Source organism: Rhinolophus ferrumequinum, chromosome 13 (assembly GCF_004115265.2).
Source record: "Rhinolophus ferrumequinum isolate MPI-CBG mRhiFer1 chromosome 13, mRhiFer1_v1.p, whole genome shotgun sequence".
NCBI classification, from domain to species: domain Eukaryota; kingdom Metazoa; phylum Chordata; class Mammalia; order Chiroptera; family Rhinolophidae; genus Rhinolophus; species Rhinolophus ferrumequinum.
The window spans coordinates 45,699,861-45,724,749 of record NC_046296.1 but is presented as its reverse complement, the minus strand read 5'-3'; the positions used below and the strand labels follow the sequence as shown (position 1 = coordinate 45,724,749).

General features: G+C 43.6%; 1 long non-coding RNA gene across 2 annotated transcripts; it reads right to left on the bottom strand.

The window, feature by feature from the left end:
* Positions 1-3,917: 3,917 nt before the first annotated feature.
* Positions 3,918-14,273, bottom strand: LOC117033175 (uncharacterized). Of its 2 annotated transcripts, none has more exons than XR_004424847.1 (3): positions 13,861-14,273; positions 10,258-10,413; positions 3,918-5,065 (listed from the first exon to the last, which is right to left on the bottom strand). It is a non-coding gene; the product is annotated as an uncharacterized LOC117033175 (long non-coding RNA). The 2 variants fall into 2 exon arrangements; XR_004424848.1 differs by lacking the exon at positions 13,861-14,273 and adding an exon at positions 13,274-13,538.
* Positions 14,274-24,889: the final 10,616 nt, after the last annotated feature.

Below are 24,889 nucleotides of genomic sequence, written 5' to 3'. Positions count from 1 at the left end.
CTTGTTCCCTGGGAACAATGGCTCCTGGGCCTTCTCTCTCTACTCTCGACTGGCAATGTTGAGAAGAGGAGCCCCATCATGTCCCCAAATGTCATGATGTGGCCAAACTAGAGATCAAACTAGAGGATTCTTGGAGTTAAAGAGAAAGAAAAAAGCCATGAAAAGAGCAGGACTTCACATGCTTCCCAGGGCGCTCTGGGATAGAGAACACAGTTGAGGAGCCGTGCGGGCACGTGTTGCCTTTTCAGTCTAGAGCAATGTCCGATGGCCTGCTCGTACCTCTCGGTGCTGCATGTTAGGAATGGATGAAGTGGGCAGTTGATGGGCATGAAATCTCTGAGCCATAGTGACAGAGAGATGGGACCTCCCTTCGCCGCCTTGACAGCCATTGATGATTTTGACCCATGGAGTACCTTGTGCTTTTATCATTCCTTTTCCTCCCTCTTTCGCTTTCTCTCTCCCTCCTTCCATCACTTCCTCCCTCTGTCCTCCCTCTTCCTTCTCCTCCTTTTCTCTCTCTTTCTCCCACCCCCTTGCCCCACAGTGTATAAGTATGTAAAAGAGGTTGAGACAGAAAATTTGTCTAGCCTACTTTGGAAATCGTTTGTTGTGTCCTCATCCTGTCATTCTTGCATTCAGTACTCATTAAGCACTGTGCCAAGACCAGGGCATACAAGTGTGAGATGGGCAGACATGGCTCCCCCGTCACCCCCAGCACGGAGGTCAGCCGCTCCTGGCCTAGCGGGCAGCAGTCAGGAACAGTGTTGGTGGACAGGGCAGGTGCTGTCTCAGCTAGGAGAGCAGATCTGTTGCTGGCTTTTGCTGTCTTCATTCTTCATTCCACAGTGAGACTCATGGCGGCGGCTTCAGCCATGGCCTGTCTGGGCTGCGACTCGGTGCGACCAAACCTTACCGACCAAGAATTAAAAACAAAACAAAACAGGCCTTCTCTGAGCCAGGCCTGTGGAGCAAAGGAATAATGTAAACAAAGAGATCAGTTAAAGGAAAATGAATTATTTCCTGCCTCAGCACTGGCAACAAGCAGTCTTTCTTGTTACTTAATTCAGTCTTGTTGTTAGCAACAGGCGTTCTGGCTTCACTCTGATTTTTTTAAAGACACGTTTCTGCCCTTCCCATGATGTGGAGAGTGCAGCCATTTCCAGGGGCTTATTCTGCAATATGCATTAGGTTTACCTCTTCCTGAGCTGTAAGTGCCCAATTGCCTAGGGAACCCTCTTCTAGAAGCTTTTGGGATCTGGTGAGCTTTGAATGAAAGCTCACATCCTCCCTCATCTCCAACAGTTTAAGAACGTGCTGGGAGCTGTGTCCGTGGGAGCCTGGAATGCTCAATAAGGCAATTTGCAGCCCACATCGCATGGAGCACTCGTAGATTCTTGCTGGTCTAGCTAGGATGCACAAAGAACCCAAAGAGCAGCCTTGTTTTAGGGAAAGGGAACTGTTTCATCTGAAGCTGTCGGGAAGCAAAATGGTCTCTGGGGGTCAAATTTACTTTTCTATCAGGTCAATAAAGAAAGGGATATATTGATGCACTTTTTAACTTTCTACACTCTAATTGTTAGTAATTTTCAGTCCTAACTGAGTCTTAGAAGCACCTGGGAACGTGTCTGAATACAGGTTGCTGTTCCCCATTTCCCACCTCGAACACAGGAAGTGTCTTGAATGGGGTCCAGAAACCTGGATTTTTAACACACTCCCTAAAGTGACCTTTATGCAACTAGCCCAGTGCCACTATACATGAATGATGGTGAATGCTGTCACTCAGGGGCTGCCTGTGTAGTAGGGACAAGTAGGGACATTGGAAGGAGCTAAGATTGGGATGTTCATGAAAAGCTCTTTCTTAGGAAAGGTGATCTTGGGGGTTTGGTATGGCAGGAGAGAGGGAAGCCTGAGTCCTAGAAGCTCCCAAGTCATAGACAAATACCTACTTCTTGAGGATGCCAGCTTGCTAACTTGTCATCCTAGGTAGCTTGGTCAGTGTGCTCCCAGCAGCCTCCAGAGTTGCAATCAGTGGGAAGAGTGTAGGAAATGCGACCGTCTGACAAATACCATAGTTGGAGAAAGCTGGTGAGATTTCCTGGAGATGCCCTGTAGGTCAAGCTGAGTAGCTGGACTGTGGGCCATAGGTGGCTATTTCTGAAATCAGCCTGAGGCCCCACAAAGTCATCTGCCTTTGCTCTCACTTCAGACCCACCTCACCTGTCAAAATGGCTCCCGCCAGGTGTGCATGTGCTTGTTGTGCAGAGCTCCCGGAGCTGCCTAGTTCTCAACAAGCGTGGGTGTTAACAAGCCTGTCCTGAGCCGTCCCTTTGGATTGGAATGAACCTGACAGAGGCTGGGGCCTTGGTGATCATTCCGGAGTCACTGTAATATAATCTCCCCTGGAAGCATTTGATTACAGATCTTCTGGACAAGGAAGAGGCTCACTTAATGTACAGCCCACTTGTCCACAGGGAAATAGATAGCTTCTGAGCTACTGTCTAAGTTTTGGTCTTTTAATAGCAAAATATGGTTAAGTGACCATTCAGAGCTTCTCTCTGGCCAACATGGGCCATGGATGCCTGAAGGGAAAGGTCACCTTTGCCTCACCATGTGGGTGGGTTAAGGTCATGGCTGGGATCTATTTTGGCCTCTGGGAAGATGACTCTGCACCATCAGGCACCCAGGCAACGGGAGACAATGCTGTGTCAGTCCATCAACCACTATTTACTGAACTCCTGCCATTGGTAGACACTCTACTGAACTGTTTGTCTTGCGAATTAATTTTTGGAAAAGCTAGACGGGAGGACACATGGGCTGTATTGCAGCTTTATGATACCACCCAGATCCCCATTTCCATCCCCATTTCCATCCCTGTAACCAGACTCACTATCAGACTCTGCATAGTGAGACTGGTTATACGTTTCTGGAGGATGCAGAAGACGCCTGTCTTAAATAACACATCTCCCCTCCAGTCCCAGCTTCTGAGAAGTTCTGTCTTTAAGGTGGGGCACTACTGATCCTATCTTGTGACGTGAGTACAAGTGAATTTTAGTAGATGAGGTCTGGGTACATGGAAGCCCCTTTTCTTCTGAACCTGTGACAGTTGCAGGGATCACTTGGTCAGGAGGAACCTCCCGTCCACAGACAGAGTCAGGGAAGAAATCATCGCTTATGCTCTTTCTGTCCTCAGTACGCCCAGGCTCCTCATGGAGAAATGCTGAGGCTGCTTGAACTTCGCCAGGGTTTGGAGGAAATGCTTCTTCCTCCCTCATCGTCACAAGAGAGCCCTGCCAGCCCTATGGCAGCTGCACTGGAGAACATATCCAGAACAAAGAGTCTCCTCTTGCTCTCTTGCTTCTGGTCTCTTCTTCCAGAGTCCTCAGACTGGAGTAGGTGGTGGGTGGCTCAAACCATTCCTGTCACCCTCCCAGTCTGAGTCAAAAAGAAGCAGACTCTGCTGCCCTGGGGGAAGCAGACCTGGAATTTCATCATTCATCCACCAAAATTTTTTTTAATTTAAGTTTTATTGGGGTGACAATTGTTAGTAAAGTTACATCAATTTCATGGTACAATCTGTAATACATCATCTATATATCACATTGTGTGTTCACCACCAGAATCAGCTCTCTTTCCATCACCATATATTTGATCCCCTTTACCCTCATCTATCACCCACCTGCCCCTTTACCCTCTGGTGACCACTAAACTATTGTCTGTGTCTATGAGTTTTTCTTTCTTCATTTGTTTGTCTTGTTCCTTTGTTGTTTTCAGTTTTATATACTACCTATCAGTGAAATCATATGGTTCTCAACTTTTTCTGTCTGACTTATTTTGCTTGGCTTTATAATCCCAAGATCCATCCATGTTGTCGCAAATCACCTTTTCTTACAGCAGACTAGTATTCCATCGTGTGTATATACCACATCTTCTTTATCCATTCATCTATTAAAGGACACTTTGGTTGTTTGCATGTCTTGGCCACCGTAAATAAAGCTGCATCCACCAAATTTTTATTGAGCTACTAGATGCCAAGAAGTCCCTTTGGAACCCATCTGGTGGCCTGCTGGCTCAGATGCTGAATAGACACTGTGGGGAAGGTCCTATGAGCTGAGGCCCTGGACATGAGGGGGCATGGCAAAGGAGAAGGGAGGCAGGCTTCAGTGCAAGAGTTTGAGTGGCATCTGGGAAACCCACAGGGCGGCATGGGGCCTGGGGACAAAGTTCACACCGTGGAGCTCCCGGGGCCTGTGGTCAGGCCACCAGGAGAGCTGGTCTGCAGGCCTCCTCCATCAGGCTGCTGCCCCATGTGCCCGCCCCATCCAAGGGTCCAGTCCGCCTGGGTGTGAAGGGCCCATACAGGCTCAGAACATCCTTCCTGGCTGGGGCAACTTAGCAACAGATCCAATGCTTAGACCATTGTAGTTCGTTCTCTGGGGTTAACAGGGAGATCACCGGAGCCTTGATATTTAGGTCTTGCCCTGGAGGTTTCTGGGGTCCATGGATAGTGGGGTGTGAGCCCAGAGACAGGAGCCTGTGCCCCAGAACCTCCTCCTCTGAGAGATGGTGCCAAAGGACCCCGGATGTTCACACACACACACACACACACACACACACACGAGCTGCACCCTCACTCAGCTCCATTTCACTGAAGCTGGGCACAAGCACTTCCTTGTCACAACGTGTGTACCCCTGAATCAAAGGAAGAAGAGACTAAATGAAGCCTTTTGGGTTTTCTCAGTATCGCCTCCTCCCATTTCATAGATCCTTATGGAGGATTTTTTTTTTTTAATCACAGAGTCGTTTATAAAGCAGATAAAGCATGGGCTCAAACCATTAAATCATCTCATACTCAACAGTCTGGGACCGGACAGCTGCAGTAAAAAGACCGTGAGCTGATTATGACATTCAAGTGATACATCACTCTGATCAGAACAGGATGCAAGAAAAGCAGCTGAAAGTCTGTCCCCACAGCCACGTGGCTTTGATCTCTGGGAAATTGGCCATTAGTGCAGACAGCTGTTCACAGGTCTTGATTAATCCATTCAAACCAGTGATTGTGATTTCCCTGCAGATGCAAACACAGTAAAGTCAGTATGTGTTATGCTGAGCTTTAACCTGCTATATTTTCAGAGTAAATCCAGTTACTTAAGGGGACGATGGCTGTGCCAGCCTAAGGACAAATGTCTACAAACATTGTACTCTCAAGTCCAGGGGTGAATTTTGTTCAAGCCATCAACAGACAACAAATGACGCTAGTCTTAAATCAGATCCCTTTAACAGGCAGCAAATTATAACTACAAATAAGACAAATGTATCCTGCTCTGAGACAATTTCCTTATTCTGCCCCAAAATGCCACCAGCGTGGCTACATGCAGCTGTCTCCTAAACTGGGGTCTCTGTTTTCATGGTGGTTGTGTCAATTTGATGGAAGTTCCAACCTCTATAGCAACTCCTTCATTCAAATCCCTGGGTACTTGTCTTATACTTCTAGGCAGGTAGTTGACATTTAGCCATGGTTTTATTTGGCAACTTTTGTCCAGGAAATGTAAATGCAGCACCAAGAAAGCATTGAGTCCACAGAATGTGTGGCTAAGATAGTAGGGCCCCTTCCCAGTGTGACAGGGAACAAGAGTGATCACAGTTCCCAGGACAGTCCCAGTTTTCCTGAGACAGTCCTGGTTCATGCCTGCTGTTCTAGAGTCCCATCCAAGTTGCATTTGCTGCTCTCCAACTTCACCCAGTTTGAATGACTTGTGGATCCTCTCTAAGGGAGATCACTTCCCCTCCCAGGCATCATTTGAAGGACTTGATGTACACAGACCCTTTTGTTTTGGGTGAAGGAACAGTGTGATTAGATGGATGGGGTTGAGCTGAGAGAAGGTGCCCAGTCTGGGGTCTTCTGCCCCCACAGGAACCACAGACTGAGCCCTGGCATGGGTGACTCAGAGGCTGAAGGGGGTGCCATGGATGTGGGATCTTTTGAGCTTTGGGGGAGCAGGGTAGTCTTTGCATTTTTGTACTAAACACAGAGGCAGCATCTAACAGGACCTGGGAGGTACAGCAGCACAGGGGCGGGGAAGCAGGTTCTGTTACAGGGCTTGGCCAGAGGATGCACGCACCCGCTCCTGAGCACACTTAGGGTTCCCAATAGTTCCCGGGGGGTTCTGACAGCAATGCCAGGGTCCCACAATTATGCAGGAAAGGGCCAAGAGCCATCGATGTTTAGGTACTCATGTTAACATGTTTCATTTATAACAGAACTGGGGAAGCACGAGAACATTGGCTTACAAGTAATATAAATACTTTGGTAAGACCTGACTCAAATGTTGCGGTCTTCAGCCCAGGGGGTCTTCTAACCTCCCCCTGAACAGCTAGTAGTTTTTTAATAGACCCTCCCTTTCTAGAACCTTCTGTGGGAGTACTTCTCTCCCTTACCAGGGCAGGGAATTCATCTTTGCCTTCCTGAGAACTAGCCGCACTTTGTTTAGGGGGTGCTTAAGTAATATTGGTTGAATGAATTAATGGTAATGAAATACAGTGCACCTAATTCTCCAATTTGGCAGCAGCTAACAAAGCTTAAAGGTTAACTTAACTTATCAAAGAAATGGATAATTCATAAAACACCCCGGCCCTTTATGCATCCTCTCCCCACCCCCCATGTAGTCCAGGAAATACTGGTGATACTTCTATGCTCTTTATGTGCACTGTTAATTGGACTCTAAAAAAAGAAAATCCCCTTGTAACCATGATTTTTTTCTGAGGTAGAATCACTTTATCATATAATGATGGTATGAGAAGGTAAGGTGTTCAAGATGTTTAACTTACTGGAAAAGCTTTAGACTTGTGTTGAAGGATTGGTTTGGAGGCCCAAGTCAGCATCCCCCCTCTGGAGACCTCCTGGACCAGAGAGCAAGGGGTGCTGGTTCTCAACTGCTATGTTGGGTCTGCATGGCCTCCAGGGAGTCAGACACTCTTTAATGATGTGCATTTTCCCTATTTCACCACACTTTCCCTACACAGATGGTATTTGCGCTCAGGCGATGACTCACACTGCTTCTCAGCATACCTTTCTATATTAAACATCCCTATGAAGGTCAAGCTCACTGGGCTTCAGAGTGGGCTGGGTAGTATTAAAAGAACCTCTTTTCCTTTGCTAGGAGCTGTGAAGTTTTTTGAATATACCCCCAAGATCCACTTCTCTACAGACTGTGACTTTGGGGGAGTTCCCTATTTCAGATCTGGGTTTAAAGGCCAACTCTTCTACTTAACCAGTGACGTGGTCTTGAGATTCTTACTGTCTTAGGGCCTCGGTTGCATCACTTATAAAATGAGAACAATAATACCACTCTCACAGAGTTGCTGGGAAGATTAAATGAGGTTGTAGTACTGAGAAAATTTGAAGTAAATATTTTTTGAATGAACAAATGACTAAAGCAATAATAGAAATGTGAAAAACTATCAACCAACCCCTTGTATATGATGAGACTTATATTTACTGACAGTTGCCTAGGTGTCAGGAACAGTTTTCAGTTCTTGAACACAATCTGCCTTATAGTTAAGAGAAGGAACTGGGATGCAAATTACGTTTCGTGGGCACCAAAGATCATGCTCTTCACTTCTACCTACCTTGTCGCCTCTCTACCTGTAATAGATTCCTTTGTCACTAGAGATCCTCTGGGAAAGAATGACCAGAGTCTTTAATTGTGGCTCCCTTTACTCTAATGTAACTGAAATTATTATAACTTTATAACTTACTGAGTTTAATAGGAAAAATATTCCTATGACATGTATTGACATGAACAAAGATTTTGGTGTCTGCCCTAGCTAGTCAATGCCAAATATTGGAATTAGTACCCAGCATCTATTACCTGTTACTCTGAGCAGAGGATGCATTAGAATTATACCTGAGAAATAGCTTCATTGAGAGTGGAGACAGGAATAACTTGTTCCACTACCTACTTTCTGGTTGGTGAAAATTGAAACACATAATGATTTCACTCTCCACCTTGGGTAGATAGTGGTACTCCCTGTTCAGATCCTGGAAAGACTTTCACTTTTCTTGGGCACAGTGTTTCCCTGGGTTCTGATAGCCTCCAGTGACTTCAAATTCATCCTCCGTTACTATAAAAGAGTGTACAAGCATTTGTTCAGAACTGTGCAAGATTCTGTATGGTTGCTTCAAAAGATAGCAGTCCTAGACTTTGTCATAAGCATCAAGATAGGAACTATCGTTTACTATGAGGTAACTATTTCCTAGAGGCTATGCTAGGTATTTCATATATACTGTTAGTCAGGGCAGGGTAGTTTATGCTGTAGTAACAAATAACCCCAAAATCTTTGTGGCTAATGACAATTTACTTTTCAATCTCATTAAAAGCCCAAGGCAGTTTGGCTGGGGGGCTCCATTCCACATTTCTTTATATGTTAAACTGGGATAACAGAGCTTCCACCATCTATTGTTTTGCCAGTTGCCACAGAAAGAAGAAAGGAGTACACTGGTATCTTATACTGGCCATTAAATTCTTCTGCAAAGAGCAACAGAGACTACTTTCACTCTCATTCCATGGGCCAAAGCAAGTCACATCAAAGGACTATGGACATGTAATCTTACCAGGTGCCCAAAAGGAGCAGAGTTAAAATTGTTAGTGAGTTTAACAAATGGCATACCCTATCTATCTTAAACCTCCTGACAGCTCAGTGAAGCAGGTCTGTTATCTTCCCCATGTAATAGATGGGGAAAGGCAGAGAGGTTAAGTACTTTCCCAAGGTCATACAGCTAACCAGTAGAGGAACAGGATTTGAACAGAGAAACCTAGAGCATAGGCGGGACCTTCTACAGGGCTCCAGAACATATGGGGCAGGGTGCTCTTGGATTTATTCTTCTCTACCACTCCGAGCTCCCCTGCAATTGGGTTTGCCTTCTGTATTATCTTAGTCCTAAGCCATAGCTGAAATGTATAATTCCCAGGCATTTTTATATCACCTGAACTTGTATGACCCACTCAGGCTTCCTCATATCTTGCACGCAGGTCAACTATGGTGAGAAGCCTGAGAATGGAGTCCAAGATAAAAGAATTCCTGTGTTGGAAGGAACCTTAGAAGGTCATCTCCAGCACCTCGTTTTATAGATGCCCATTATCGAAAAACCCATGACCTGACTTGCAATTCAAAGTGCTTTGATTGGTGAGACCTTGACCAGATATTTCTATGCATGATGTCATATTTTAAAAAGAAGAAAAAGACATGGAGGATAGCCCTGGTGGACAGGCTATGATGTGCTTGAACTTGAGTGTAGCTGTAACGGGGGATTAGGCCAGAGTGGTGGGTTTGGTATCTCCAGAGTCTGAAATTTCACAGAATCCCACCTCCAAAATTCTTTCATACACTATCAGAAAGTCTCCCTGAACTTTCTTAACTTTGCCATCTTGAGCTCTTAAAGGAAACAATTGTATGTTTTGAAATCCAGAAAAGGAAAGGGGGTGAGAGACATGGAGACTGGCCACTCCAAGCCTGGCTAAACCTCCCCTGGCACAGGCTCCAGGGATGAGTTTGCCTTCCCAGCCGGGAAGCACCACTCTGGTTTATTTTCAGAGGTGGAAACTCAAGCAACAATTATCTCCTGTCACAGCAAATTAAAAGCCCAGGCTCACCCATCCCAGGAGTGGGGTGAGTGCAGCTGGCAGCCAGCAAAGAGCTATAATGACAGGCCCAGCCACGGCTGGTGCATTTCCTTTAAAGGCATGAGCCACTCATGAAACACACAAAATAAATAGAGACATAAAAGTCCATGGAAAAGGCCCACAAGTGAGAGCAAGATTCTGCATCATGATCAGAGAGTGTTTTGATTCTGTGGGAGATAGAAGATTGTGGCAAAAAGAAGTGGTCAGCAGAAGATGAGTTTTTGTTTTGTGTTTAAGATAATTTGGAAGCTATCGTGCAGGATTCTGCAGAAGATGAGGGCGAGTGGTGCTCTCTTTCTCTCTCTCTCTCTCTCTCTCTCTCTCTCTCTCTCTCTCTCACACACACACACACACACACACACACACACACACACACTCACTCATTGCTGTGGCTGTGGCCTCAAGAGTGTCACCCACTTCCACTCTCTCCTCTCAGAGCCTCCATCCCTGCCTGGACTCCTATTTACCTTCTCCTGGACAGGGCAGCCTGGCCCTGCTGGCCAGTGTTTCTGCTTGGAATGCCTCCTCTCTTATATTCTGTGCCTGTCTTATTGTCAGGAACTGAAGCAAAACTCACTTCTTTCAGGAAGTCCTCCAGGACTGGTGCTTCTTGAGCTCCAGCATCCTCTCCTTGCCACTTCTTTATTTGGTTGTCTCTGCTGCTTTGACAGTGAAGATCTGTGGTTGTGTCAGTTTGTTGGGAGTTAGATTGAGCATTTGTATAGTATAAGATCTGCAGGAGTAGAGATTTTTATATATGACACACATGTTTAACTTTCAAACAGTGTTTTCACATCTACCATCTACTTTTATCTTCCAAAATTACTTTAGCCGTTACTTGGTGAGGTAGGTGGGTTGGCAATTCATTTCCATTACCCATGGGAACTTATATAGCAAGGTGGCTAAATGTGTGGGCTTTGACTGGACTGGTCTCTGATCTCTCTAAGCCCCAATACTCTCATTTGAAAAACAGGGATAAAAATTGTTCCTGCCCACAGGTTATTTTAAGGATTAAATGATTAAATGTGATACACAGGTAACATGCTTACCCTACACAGAGAAAGTACCCAGTAAAACTCATTATTTCAATGATGTTGGTTCTTGGGCTATGAGAAATTAATCGACAAAGGGTGGCAAAGAGTGATGGGAAAAACGAAGGGGTTGGAGGCAGCCGATTCTGGTTCTACTTCATGTTTGCTATGTGCCTTTTAACACATCACTTTGCCTCCCTGAGCCTCAGCTTCTTCACCTCTTAAATAAGAATAATCACATCATACATCACATACGTCACAGTGGGTTTGGGAGGATTAATTCAAAAGTACTTTTCAAAACATATTGTAATTGTGACATGCCTCAGAAGTGTTAACTTAATGAACCTGCCTAAAACCATGCAGCAGTCAGTGCTGGAGCCAGGGTTCCTTATTCTCAGTGTCCTTCCCAGAAGACTGTCCCCACAAAGGCTGCTGTCTGCCTGCGGGCTAGAGGCTGCATGCTGCTGCGCCAAGAACCCAGGACTGAACAGTGGCGGTCCCCGGCCTGTGCCCTTCCCTTTCTTCCACCTGCTCTCATGGGCCATAGGACTGTGCAAAGAAAGCAGAGCTCAGAAACCAAACAGCCGTTTCTGCTCCCTGACTTCTCTGCCTTATCTGCTGCTGACAAACAGAACAAGAAGGGAGAGGGAGAGAAACTTAACTAAAACAGATCCTGGTACATTAAAGACAGTGTCAACAGGACAGACCCTAAGAAGGGGAGGGAGCAACCTTAGAATCTACACAGCAGCCTGCACCCCAGATTGCAACACATGCATCACAGGTGACTTGTGACCCACATTATTACTCTCACTTTACTCAAAAACAAGCAGATGAGCGTATGAATATTGAACTAGCATTTTTCCACTGACCATAGGCCCTTGGTCTGTTCTCCACTGCATGAAGTCACTTGGGCCTTCTCGCTTGTGCATAAGTAAATCCAGGATAGGAACTATCAGGTGACCTGGAAAGTACAACCTGGCTTTCCCTGCTCAGAGAAGGGAAGTCTGCTTGGATGTTTCACTTTGATTATGAAGTTTTTCAGTAATCGTCTCAACCCCTTCTGACCAAAGTTCCTCTGAAATGTTCAAGTTGACCCAGGCAGTCATAGCTGGAGTAATCAGTTCAGCCCACCCTGAAATAGCTTGTTTTCATCTTCCCTGTTTCTGTATCCCCTTTTCTAAGCATTATTTGCTCCAGAACAATTTCGAAGTCTCTAAGACGCCAATCTGATGATGATGAGGTGAGCATGCTCTTACCACATGACCAGAGGGATTGCTGGGGATCAAAGGCTGAGAGATTTGGGCCCAAGCTGTACTGCACACTCCCAGCATGATGTTGAGAATATATCCAAGACCCTCTATCAGGCATATATATCTGGTCTTTTATTGGCTATAAAGAGGAGGTGGGAAGCGATGAGACTGAACTTGAGCCCCCTAAATGGAAGATCAACCATATCTATTTATCCAAAGAATTATATGCTTCAGAGGAGGAGGTCTTTGCAAATCATCAGGTTCATGGTTCTATAGTCAAAAGGACCACCAGATCGGGAAGAAGCAAACACAATTTAAAGGAAACGGATGATGTCGTGAGTTCCTTTGGACCTGATTTCAGTATCTATGCAATCTTAACTGACATTGTTCTAATATCTTATCATAGTCATGTATCAGTTGTCTATTTCTGCACAACAATCTACCCCGAATATTAGTGGCCTAAAGCAAAGATCATGTATTTATTTGTTCATGTTCTTCAATTTGGGCAAGGCTCAACCGGGCAGTTCCTCTGCTGGTCTCACCTGGGGTCAAATGCTGCTGTTGGTTGGTAGGTAAGGCGGTGGGGAGTGGAGGAAATGCCAATTTCCTCCAGGTCCATGTGGTCTCAGCCCCGTGTCTGGCGCCTCTGTGCTGCTGGCCTGACTACTGGGACACAGGGATCCTCTCTCCGTGTGGTCCATCGTCCTCAAAGAGACCAGCCTGGCTTTTCTTACATGGGACTCACAGGGCATCAGGAAGGTGAGAGTAGACATTCAAGACCCATTGTCACTTCTGCCACATTCTATTGATCAAAGCAAGTCCCAGGGCCAGCCCAGATTCAAGAGGGAGGGGAAATAGAATCCATCTTTTCTGAGAAGGATGACAATTTCACATTGTAAAGAAGCATGCACCTAGGGATCAAAGAAGTTGCTGGGGTCATCATTATAATCGACCACAGTCACTGAAGCTGCATACTTATAAATTATTCCTCTCTCCCTTTAGAAATGGCATCTTCTCAGTGGCAAGTGCAGTTGGTGACTCCAAATCTGCCTTTCTGTTATTCAGTGAACTGAGGTAACTCATTTAAGCAGAAACATAGAATGAACTATTATGGATGCCAACTGTGTGCAAACACTATACACACATAATCCTATTTAATCTCAAAACAGCTTTGCCATGTGTCTCATTCCCATTTTATTCCTAAGAAAGCTGATGTTCAGAGAGAGTTAATGACTTACTCAGTGTCTCACTGAGTTATCAGCGATGGAGCTAGATGTTTCTTCATCTGTAAAATGGGAATCATAAAACTTACCACCAGCATAGTTGGGAGGATGGGATGAGATACTATGTGTGAAAGTGCCTGTTAAACCCCAAAGTGCTGCACAAATATTAGTTGTAGTTTTCATTGAGCCAGGCAGACTTCTTTGGGGTAAGGGGGGTTGTCTAGGAAGGCGCCAGAGCCATCTGAACCAGACGCCAACTGTTGTGTGTCTCTCAGCTGCTATTTGCTTTGGCTTCAGACCAAATCCTTCACCCGATGCCTTTGGCAGTGACAGACAAGAAAGAACCCTGTGGGCCAGGTGGCAAGCCAGGGCATGCTACAGGTGAGGACACAGGCTTTCCCCACAGGCATGTTTCCATCCGAAGAGGGAGAGACCGAAGCAAGAATCAGGCTGTCTTGGTACTGTCCTCAACTGCCTCGGCAGCACATCAGGGACTGGGGGACTTCATGTTGTTTTACTCAAGGTCACATCCACATCCTTGAATTGCTCTGAGCTTATTTTCCCCAACTCTGCCTTTCACAAACTCTCAGCCCACTTCTTTCTACTTTACCTTATTTAAACCTCATTCCCCCGTAATAGATTCTTCCACATCTTCAACCAATGTACTCATTGTTACCTCCAGCTCCGCGGTGTGTCTGATATCTGGATTCTTTGCAACCTACTTCTATGGTCAGGAGGCAGGGAAGCCGTCTCCAATCTTTTCATTGCATGGCTGCCATCTACCCACAGGCAAAATATCTTCTTTCTTTTAGCTTCATGCTATTCAGATGCACCATGTTCCCTCTGCCCGGCCTTGTCGCTGTCATCTGCCAACCTCCCATCAGTTACTTCCATCACACTTTGAGAATTCTGGCATCTTACTCACACTCTATCTGCCATCACCAAGGAAAACGTCAACACATATCCAACATCCTAGACTCAGAGTTATTTAACATTTACAACCCCACTGACCTTCATCTGTATCCCAATGATAGCTGAATACAGAGTTAAGCACCTTATATGGGGAAGAAAATCTATATCTATGCCCTGGAGCTGAAGGTGGCAGAACCAGAACCTGTGGGAGGATGCTAAAGGAGGCAGGTTTCAGCTATTAATGAGGAGGAGCCTCCTAGCAGAACCACCCCCTGATGAGATAGGTTGCTTTACAGATCAATTACAGAAAGCGTTCACTAAAAAGTCTGATGCAGGTCACAAAAGAAAAGTCAGACATGGAGTCAGAAAATCTGGTTTTGAGTCTCATCTCAGCTCCTTACCAACTAATGGAACTTGGAGAGGACTCAACCTCTCTAAGCCTAAGTATTCTAAAGCGTACAAATGAAGAATAATAGTTTCTACCTCACTAGCTCATAGTAAAAAATAAATGAGATCAAGAGTGAGAAAAATAATTGTAAATAATGGATACTCACCAAATATTACCATAATATCTGGGAGGACAAAGCATATGAGCACATAATTTATACAAATCCAAACTTTGCGTGTGAAGCCAAAAACTGATGCTAAATACAATTAAACAGTGGATTCTGGTTAAGATGGTAGGTTGAATACATACATCTATTTTTCACTCCCTCCCCAAATCGTGAATTTTTTAAAAAGGCATAAACCAACAAGCTTGGGAAGAACGGGAGAAAAAAAAAACAATGACAGCAACTTGTTTAAAGCATAGCAGCAAACCTGAGAAAACTGAATCCCAGGGGCGGTGGGAAAGTGAAGAGGAAGCCTGAATTTCAATATACAATATGCAAAACTTCTCAACATACAAAATTTCTGAGACTGTCACCTGTCAGAACACTGACAGCCAGGTCTTCAGACTCTGAGTAGATTTTAGACATGTTTTCTCTGCGAAACCTGCCAGATCAAGAGGAAATACCTCAAGAGACTGACATTGGGGTTCCATCCAGATCACCCTACAATGAAGCTAATATTCAACAAGGGCCACCCATGTTTTGAAGCTTTCAATCAGCTTTTTAGTGTTTCAAATAGTAAAGAAAACCAAGGACCATAGACATGAGAAAAGCCTCATCTGAAAGATAGAAAGCAAAACAAATAAAAGATATTAATAAATCAATTTAGAGGAAAAGGACACTGAGAGAGAGACTTTGAGAAAGAATGTTCCAACCCTATATCAATATCTTTAGGGAGATAAGACACTGCAACCATGAAACAAGATCAGGATGCTTTATTAAAAAGAAACATTCATAGAGAAAGAAGAGCTTTAAAAATTCAAAATGTGGTAGCAAAACTGAAAAACCCAACAGAGAAGTTGAAAGATAAAGTTGAAGAAATCTTCCAGAAAAATAAAGCAATAAGTCAGAGATAGAAAATGTCACAGAAAAGTTAAGAAAAATAGAAACTACTCTAAGAAGTCTAACATGCAAACAAGAGGAGTCCCAGAACAAGAAAAGCAGCAAAATGAGGGAGGAAATTAACAAGGAAATACTTCAATTTCCAGAATTGAAAGATATGAGTTTCCATATTGAAAGGACCCACCAAATGTTCCACCTGGTGAATACATAAAACCCATATCAGTGTAAACCATTGTGAAATTTCAGAGTGCTTGGGACAAAGATAAAATCCTACAGGATTTGAAAGAGAAAACACATTTACAAAGAACAGGAATCAAAATGGCATCAATCTTTGTAGTTGCATTGTTAGACGTTAGAACGTTAGAGTCATGCCTTCATAATTCTGAGAGAAAATAACTTGCAGCTTAAATTTCTACTGTTAAAGACAAAAAAACACAGGCCCAAAATGACGTCATTTTATCCCAAAGCCCAAGATACCAAACCTAGATTTAATACCTAACTTAATTGCTTCTTCAACATAAGAAACATAATCTTAATCAATTAGTCTGGAATTTTCTGGTCAAGCACCAGTAAGGTAATCTGTCACATGGACCTTCTCCATCTCCTGCTCCATAGAAAGAAGAAACAATCTGCGTGATAAAAACCCTTGCCATTCTCTTTCTCCCAAAACTATAGGTCCTGGTCTAAATATATATATATTATATATATATTGTTATTAATATATATAATATATATTATTACATATTATATTATTATATATTATAATATAATATATTAATTATAATTAATTATAATATAATATAATAATATATATTATATTATTATATATTATATATATTATATATATATATATAAATAATATATATATTAAAGATTTTATTGGGGAAGGGAAACAGGACTTTATTGGGGAACAGTGTGTACTTCCAGGTCTTTTTTCCAAATCAAGTTGTTGTCCTTTCAATCTTAGTTGTGGAGGGCGCAGCTCAGCTCCAGGTCCAGTTGCTGTTTTCTAGTTGCAGGGGACACAGCCCACCATCCCTTGTGGGAGTCGAACCGACAACATTGTGGTTGAGAGGACGCACTCCAAACAACTGAGCCATCTGGGAGCTCAGCGGCAGCTCAGCTCAAGGTGCCGTGTTCAATTTTAGTTGCAGGGGGCGGAGCCCACCATCCCTTGTGGGACTCGGGGAATCAAACTGGCAACCTTGTGGTTGAGAGCCCACTGGCCCATGGGGGAATCCAACCCACAGCCTTTGGAGTCAGGAGTATGGAGCTCTAACTGCCTGAGCCACCCGGCTGGCCCTGGTCTAAATATTGATATGTTCTTTTCTTTTGTTAATAGCTCCCTTGCCTCACCCTTCTGCCTATAAAAACCTTCCATTTTGTACAACCCCTCAGAATGCCTTTCTAGCTGCTGCTAGATCAGATGCTGCTCCATTCATGAATCACTTAATGAAACCAATTAGATCCTCAAATTTCCTCCATTGAATTTTGTTTTTTAACACTACACTCAGACAAACTATCAGTAAAGTATGACGATAGAAAAGGACATTTTCAGACCTCCAAGACCTCAAAAAACACACTTCCTCTTCACTCTCTCTCAGGAAATTTCGGTCGGATATGCTCTACCCAAATGGGTTATTAAGGTAAAGAAGAGAAAAACATAAGATACAGGTGTGGGGTAGGAAAAAGAAATTTCCTTCTAAAATTCTAGTTTCTTCTGGCTACTCTAACAATCAAATTGGTATGAAACAGATTAGCAGGAGAAAAACAAATTAAAGTTGAATAACATGTATACCTTTTGTATACATAGGAGAGACCCAGGAAAACAGTAACTTGCCCAAAGGGTGGAAGCCATAACCTTAAATATTACCTTCAGCTAAAGACAAAAGAAGATGGTGGGGATGGAGAGTCAGTTATGGGGAGTTACCAGGAAAAGAACAGTAAACAAGGGGAAGACTGTTATACAGATTTACGTCTATTGTCTTCTCCATTGATAGTGAAGGCAGACTGGTCCGATGAGGGGAACACCTTTACAGGTGGAGATCCCCCTCACGAATGCAAATGTCCTTTTACAAAGTGTAACTTCTACTTGGTGTTCAGAACTTCTCCCAACTCTGCTGTTTCTTAAAATTGACCAGCCTAAAAGAATCAATACACCTAAAGAGGCATATTTTGGAGGGGCAAACTCTGCTCCCCTTCACAGGAATAGGGGAGATCCAACCCAGGAGACAGGCCAACGATATCCCCAGGATGACATGGAAGCGTGACCCAGAACAACAGCTGTGATCCAGCTGTGAAGGGTGACCAGACCACAGAGGAATGGGCTAGAAGGTTCCAGAAGATTTCTCCAAAATAAAATTGACCAGGTGAGGTCCTTGAACAGGCTGGAAGGGGATTTGAACAACTGATGGTGAGTTTGAGGTTGCATTAATGTCAGTGCGTAGAAAATCAAGCAAACAAAAAGACAAAGAAAAAAGACAATTGTTACCTCCAGGAAAAACAAAAAAGTTGTTCAAGAAAGGAAACTAATAAGTTTCCTACATGACTTAGCTGTAAATACCATTTACATAGTCATAAAAATATAAATATTGAATACTGATCTAACCAAAATTACAATATAACTGCAATGGGAGGATGGGGTGGGGGGTGGCGAGGGGTAACGAGAAGGGACGGGAAGGGTGTGTCATGGTGAAGGGAAATGTAAAAAAACTGAATTCTCCATCTTCCATGGTAGGAAGTCAACAAATAATGCCTAAGAATAAAAAACCAATAAGTAGCAATACAAATGTATTATTTAGAGTTACATGTGGAGAGCCAATCATTAGAGTTGAAAATCATTGCCTCTGGGGAAGGGAAAGTGAAGGTGGGGGTAATACTTTCTGTAACAAATCTGGTAGAATAGTTTGATTCAATAAAATATGATATTTGTAACTGATAAAAACACAAATGAAAAATGGTTAGTATAGATGATTCTCTCTGCCATCCCACTTATAAAGTTGCTTATGCCCTGGAGAAAGAATGAGACCAGAGGCATGGGTTCGCCTCCCTCCATCCCACACTGCCTCAGTTCTCATGTGCCTCTCATATTTTCAAAGGTGACATTAACAACACTTGATTTCACCCTACATGCTCACTGTGGAACCTAATGCCTGCTTAAGATATTTCTACTTTTTATGAGAGGCCTTCCTACTTTCAGTTAGAGGTTGTTCTATATGACTTCTCCAGTTCCTTCCGACTCCCAGACAGAACATAAAAAATATGCAAAACCAACTAGAGTTACACAGGCACATATCCAAGGGCCTATGGGGTTGATGAATGATTAAAGTGACTAAAACCAAGGAGAGGTCAGGGAAGGCTCCCTGGAGGAGGCAGTCAACTGTGTCAGCAAATTTACATTCTGCTCCTTCAAACAGTGCGTCAGCCATCTTATTGCTGCATTAAATGAAAGCATGCCTGAATTGATGCTTTTAAATGATTTCTTTTGTTGTTTTTTTTTTGTTTTTCATGTAGTTGAGCACACAAAGTCATAGCTGAAGGAATTGATATTTTCAATGCATAGTATTGAGTTATTATATAATAAGAGAAGTGTGTGCCTACTGTCTAACTGGTATGCCTTATAATAAGGAGAGGGGTTCCAACAGAGTCAGCAAGAGTGCCATATTGCAAGCTGCAAGTGGATAAACAATAGGACTCAGGTTGTTTGATTTCCTTGGCTACATCTTTTACCCCACCTCCACCAGTCTCACTGTCAGCTACCAGTGGGGCCACCAGTGGTCACATGAGAGCTGTCTCCCTGGCAAGGCAGAAGCAAACAAGAGATGAAGGAACAGAAGACTTGAAACAGTAGTTGGTACTTTGGCAAAACAAATAGCTCGTGATAACCTCATTCCAAGCTTTAACATATCTTGTGCCAAAAATGCAAAATGCCAAGTGGAAGAAAAGCACTAGACTTCTCAAGCCCCATCAGAGAGCCCTCATAAACCCCATTCAAACATGATCGCTCTCATTATCACTTCCCAGCATGTCCAGGGACCCTCCCCAGCCCCAGAGGCACGCTCAGGTTTCCTTCAGGCTGTGATCCATGCTTGAAAAGACTTGCCAAACAGCTCACGTGTGGGGTACTGACTTAGAATGCCCCATTCTCTAGTGTGGAGTGCTGATGTATAATATCACCCCCACAAGATGGCATTTGTGCATGAACAACGTGACGATCCAAACCACAGTTTGGAAAAGGCTTTGTTGTCTCGATAAATGGTTTTCTTTGAGAGGCATTTCAATGAGGCTACAGTTGTGGTAGGGAGACACTATACATTCAAATTAATAAAATCTCTCCATCATGTTTTAAGGAAAAAGATAAATCTGATGAGGTATTGTGTAGGTGTGTCAGTTCAGATCCTCTGGGAAGCAGACTGAGATGGGAGGGAGGAATATTAGAGATTTATTGGGTGGTAAAGTCTGTGAAAGATAAAGGGGGGGGATAAAGATCAAGGGCAACATTGGGCAGTGAAAGTCTTCAGACTGTGATACAGATTTAATACCTAACATGAAAGGGGGAGAGAAGCAAAATTGAGCCAGGAAAGCCTCAGGCCAACCCAGTGGGAACCCCAGACTCAAGATTGTCCTTTAGAGAGGAGTCCCACTCTGGTGAGAACTGGCCGTACCCTAGCACTCCTCTCCCAAAGGCTCGGTCCTTGCCTAGGGGCTGCAGAGAGCATGAAATCAGCTTTCATTCTGTAGACAGACTCTGAAGGCAGTGCAGATGGCGAACTGCACTTTGCACAGCTGAACGTCGAATTCTTTCTTGACGGAAGTTGTTTGCAGCATGCCTGTCACAGGAGGGATGATCATAAAATGATCAACAGCCAAGACAGTCTGAATTCCTGCATTAAGCCAAGATTTAAAGGATGTGCAAAGAGTGTTGCAAAAACACTGTCCATCTAGAAGACATTGTATTGAGCTGGTTGAAATTTGAATGGGCTAGCTTTCTATTCAGTTTCAAATTATGAACTCATTAATTCATCATGTTTTAATTCATCAGTGGCAACTCTTTATTGATATTCAGCTATGTACCAGGTACTATGCCTGTCCTCTACCCGTGAAGAGTTCACAGTAAAAGAATCAAATAATTAAAACAACGAGTGATAATGGAAATGCATGTGAATTATGCAGAAACTCAGGAGAAAGAAGAGCAAAAATATGCAATGATTTGGGCATTTGTTTTAACTTTGGGTAGGGGCCCTGCCAATCGACTTCATACCACACTAACTCTTGCATGTATGTTACTCAGATGTGCTTCCAAACTTAGCTAGAATACGTTAGGTAAGTGATTATTAGTAACTATCTCTAGAGCAGAAAGTGCTGAAAAAGAGATCAAGGTCTCAGTTACTAAATTTAGACCATACTGAGATCCAATCCAGTCCATTTTTAGAAAATGGAGTGCCGACTCCATCCCAACCAAACTAGACCTCCACTCCAGGTTGAGAAATCCAGGCAGACTTCAGCCATGGAACTAGAAAACTCATGAGCTCAGAGACAATATTTGCCACCTGAAAAACTGAGAGGACCACTTTTACTCCCTGGGATTCCTTTCCTTCTGGTCACATAGACCTGATGCTCAGAGGTGTAAATGGTGATTAAAGAGGTTACATGTTCAACCAACCATTGACGTGCATCGTTCTAGGACAAGGATCTGTGACAGGCTTGGTGAGGAATGAAATGATATATAAAACATGGCCTCTGCTCTTAGTGATAGTACCAGGTCTTGAAAGATCCGCTAGTTCTCATGGAACTCTTCTTTGTTCTAGGACCCTCTCTGGGTTCCTGTGATAGTTCTGATCACATGCTCTCAGAATGCCTGAGTCTACTTCCAGACCGCCTGACCAGTCTACAGCTTTGTACTGCTGGTATCCCATTGACTTCACACTGAAGGGCCTTAACACTGCCTGAAGCCATTACACCCTCCTGACATACAGGCTGAACCTTCCATTATCCTGACAGGAATACACTGGGATCAAAACTAGTCCTTGTCAATTTGTATTAATGTGCAATTATCCACAGTGTCTCAGCAACCAGTGGCATTCTCTGAAGACCTGTCATGCATGTCTTGAGATGTTTTTATAACAACAGGGAAAAATAGATCCACCCTATGTGAATTGATACAAAACCAACTTAAAATGTAGAATGACTTGCATCCTGATGCAGAAAAAATATACGAAACGTGTCATATTTTCCTCCCAAATCTTACCCTTTATTTCCTTGTTCTGGAGCAGGGTAACAGGAATTCTGTTATGTTTTCTTTATGCCTTTTCTCTTTAACCCATGGCCTTTATATTTTTACCCATTGGTAAGAGGGGATCTATTCTGCATCACATGCTTCATCAAAAGTAAAGGTCTCATTCTTCTTCTAATTGTTGCCCTCAATAAGTTGAGGAAAATAGTTTTGTTTGCATAAGAAAGTCACAGACATAAATCTCCCAGGACTAAGATCCTTGCAGCAGTTCAGCATGCTCGTATCATCATGAGGACTCCAGGTTTACTTTCTATAAAGATAGATACAGAGAGAGAGACTGAGACAGATTCCTTCCAGAAAATTCAAATTCTGGAGGAGAGCAGCACATTTAGCAGCCCCCAGCTCAATGTCGACTAGTCCCATTGGGATCCTAAATCTCAGGTCCAAACCTAAGTTTGCATCCAAACAACAAAGCAATTCTCTTAGATTTTTTTTTTTCTTTTACTCCCCTTATGATCCCATCATGGCACTTCCTTCTCCTCCTGCTCGCCAGCTCCTCGGATTAATTTGTTTGCAGAGCCCTAGGCTTGGAGTTAGAAAAAAACAGGCTTAGATCCCCCTTTCTCTGCTTTCTAGCTATGTAACCTTCAAGGCCACCTCTCAGCAGGTTTCCACGGCTGTAATTGAGGAATAATAACTTCACAGGGTTGTTGGGGAAACCAAATGATATAACATATACAAAAGTGTCTGGCACAGAAGTCCTTAATAAAATCCAGGTCTCCACTCCCCTGACTAAATGCTTTTCTGAAACACAACTCACAATTAGCAGGTCCAGTCAAGGGGCTCACCTGTTCAAAAGTGGGGTAGCTGATTTGTGAACAGAAGTCAGCTGCAATGACCAGCTAAGAAGGTCCAAGCTTAGGATGCAAACCACTCAGATTGATTGCAATATCAGCCACCATTTACCCTCCAGAACGATCCAAGCTGAAAGTTTCTGCAGAAGTGAAAGAATTAATTTGCCTTCCTCTTTCTCCTTTTCCTGTATTTGGAGGGACGGACATTGTCTCAGGGAAATCAAACTAGATGAACCAGTTTACATGCATGAATAAATTTGTCAAAATATTCTCCTTTAGCCAGGGAAACATATTCTACTGAATTCCCATACCTTCTCATCTACCACTTCCCTATCCTCTCTCCCTCCACACCCATGCCTCCTTACTTGCTGCCAACATCATCGTTGCCAGAAATAATCACTCTAAACATGGCCTTAAAGATTGTTAAATGAAATGAACTAATTGCATCACTCAAACTATGACTGAAACACCCAAGAACTTCCTCACTTGTGATGAAACATGTGGAAAATCCTCAGCCTGTATTTCAAGGTCTTCCTCTTTTGGATCCCTTTGGTTTCTATCCTCAGCTTTTGCTCGGTCCCAATATGAACCTGAGTCCCAAGCAAGTAGATGTTCCCTACTCTCCATCTGTGTTCTTACTCCTTTGTCCCAACTTCAGTTTGAATTTCTCCTTTTCTCCTTTCTATGTCCAATTTTCACTTATCCTTCAAGGGACATCACAAGCCCTCTTTCACGCTGCCTTTGCATATGCAGGCGGCACATATGAGCTTTGGATTCACATCGTTTGGGGTTTGAATTCCCTCTCTGCTATTTATCGGTTGTAGAACTTTGACCAATTCACTCACACTTTCTGTGCCACAGAATTCTATCTGTAAAGCGGGATAACGCCACCTCACCATATTGCTAGAAGGATTAAATGAGATGAAATGTAGAGCACAGGGGCTGGTAAGTGGTGACCAATCGATAAAGGATGACCGTTGTTAACATCCTCCCATAACAGCTGCCACATTTCTACCTAATTGTCAGCTAATGGCAGTGTTGTGCAATTTGACCATGTGATGTTTAGTTCGTGTCCTACTGCAGAGATTAAGTTTATGAAAACCTTTGTGGTAGAAGAATTTCCAGTTGAGGAACATGTGACCTTATGAGGAAAATAGGATTAGGAAAGCTGAGGTCACGTGCAATCTATATAATTCATTATAAATAAGTTTACATTCATTAAAGTAAGCCAGTAAAGGCAGAACATTAAACAAAGAAGTGATAGCAATATTTCATGCCTATCACATTAGTGAAAATAAATTTCCATGTACCATCTCTTGCTCACCAGAAACTTTTCGGGGACACTGACTCTGCAGAATCAAAATGGTACTTATGTACTCAGTTTGCTCTGTAACAGCTGACGTCTACACCACCAGGCATCCTGTTCTGTGCCTGTTCCTCCACCCAAACGTTTAATGAATTTTTTGTTAGGTGACTTGGAGCTATTGACTCCTGCTTCCCAGTTTCTGCCTTCCAATCCTGCTCACCTCAGCCCATCTTACACCATCCTCAAAGAGATTGACCCATGCCAGCCTTCTTTCTGTTGCTTCCCTAGACCAAGTACCCTGAATCTGGATGAAGAGTTAAGTCTGTTTCACTGAAGGGCATCTGCCTTATTCTCAAAGCTGTGCTCACCCAAGGAGAGGCAGTCAGGTGCTGTGGGCCTGGCACAGCTCCCTCTTTTGCTTACACAGCCTGGAGGGTGAGACCTCACTGCCTAGGGCTTCTGGGGGTGTCTCTTGGGGACTTGCCCTCTCTTCTTAACCTTCCCTTCTTTTACTTCTTCAGTCCTCTGCTCTGTACCTCTTTGCCCTCTTAATACCTCTACTTCCCCATTTTCTCCAGGGAGCCCCTTCCCCCTTGCAGGAATAACTTGGCTCCCGGCCCTAGGACTGTTGTGGTGATGTGCAGCTTTGGCTGTGTCAGGCCTTCTTGGATTGCCTCTGGCTTCCTCCCCAGTGACTGCAGGCTCTTACAAAGGAAAGGAGAGGAGTGGTTCTGATCTCCTTGATATACTGAGATTTTTCCTCCCAATTTTTTGAAATGAAATGCACCTCACTGTGGGGATTCGTTTCTCTGCAGAGTCTCTCAACTGGGCTCCACTTATAGTTCTTCTAAGTAACATAATGTGACTCTTTCATGAGAACCTAGAGCCCTGACCTTCTCTGACATTATAAAGGTTTCTTATATTAAATGAATGTACAAGGTGCCATTTTA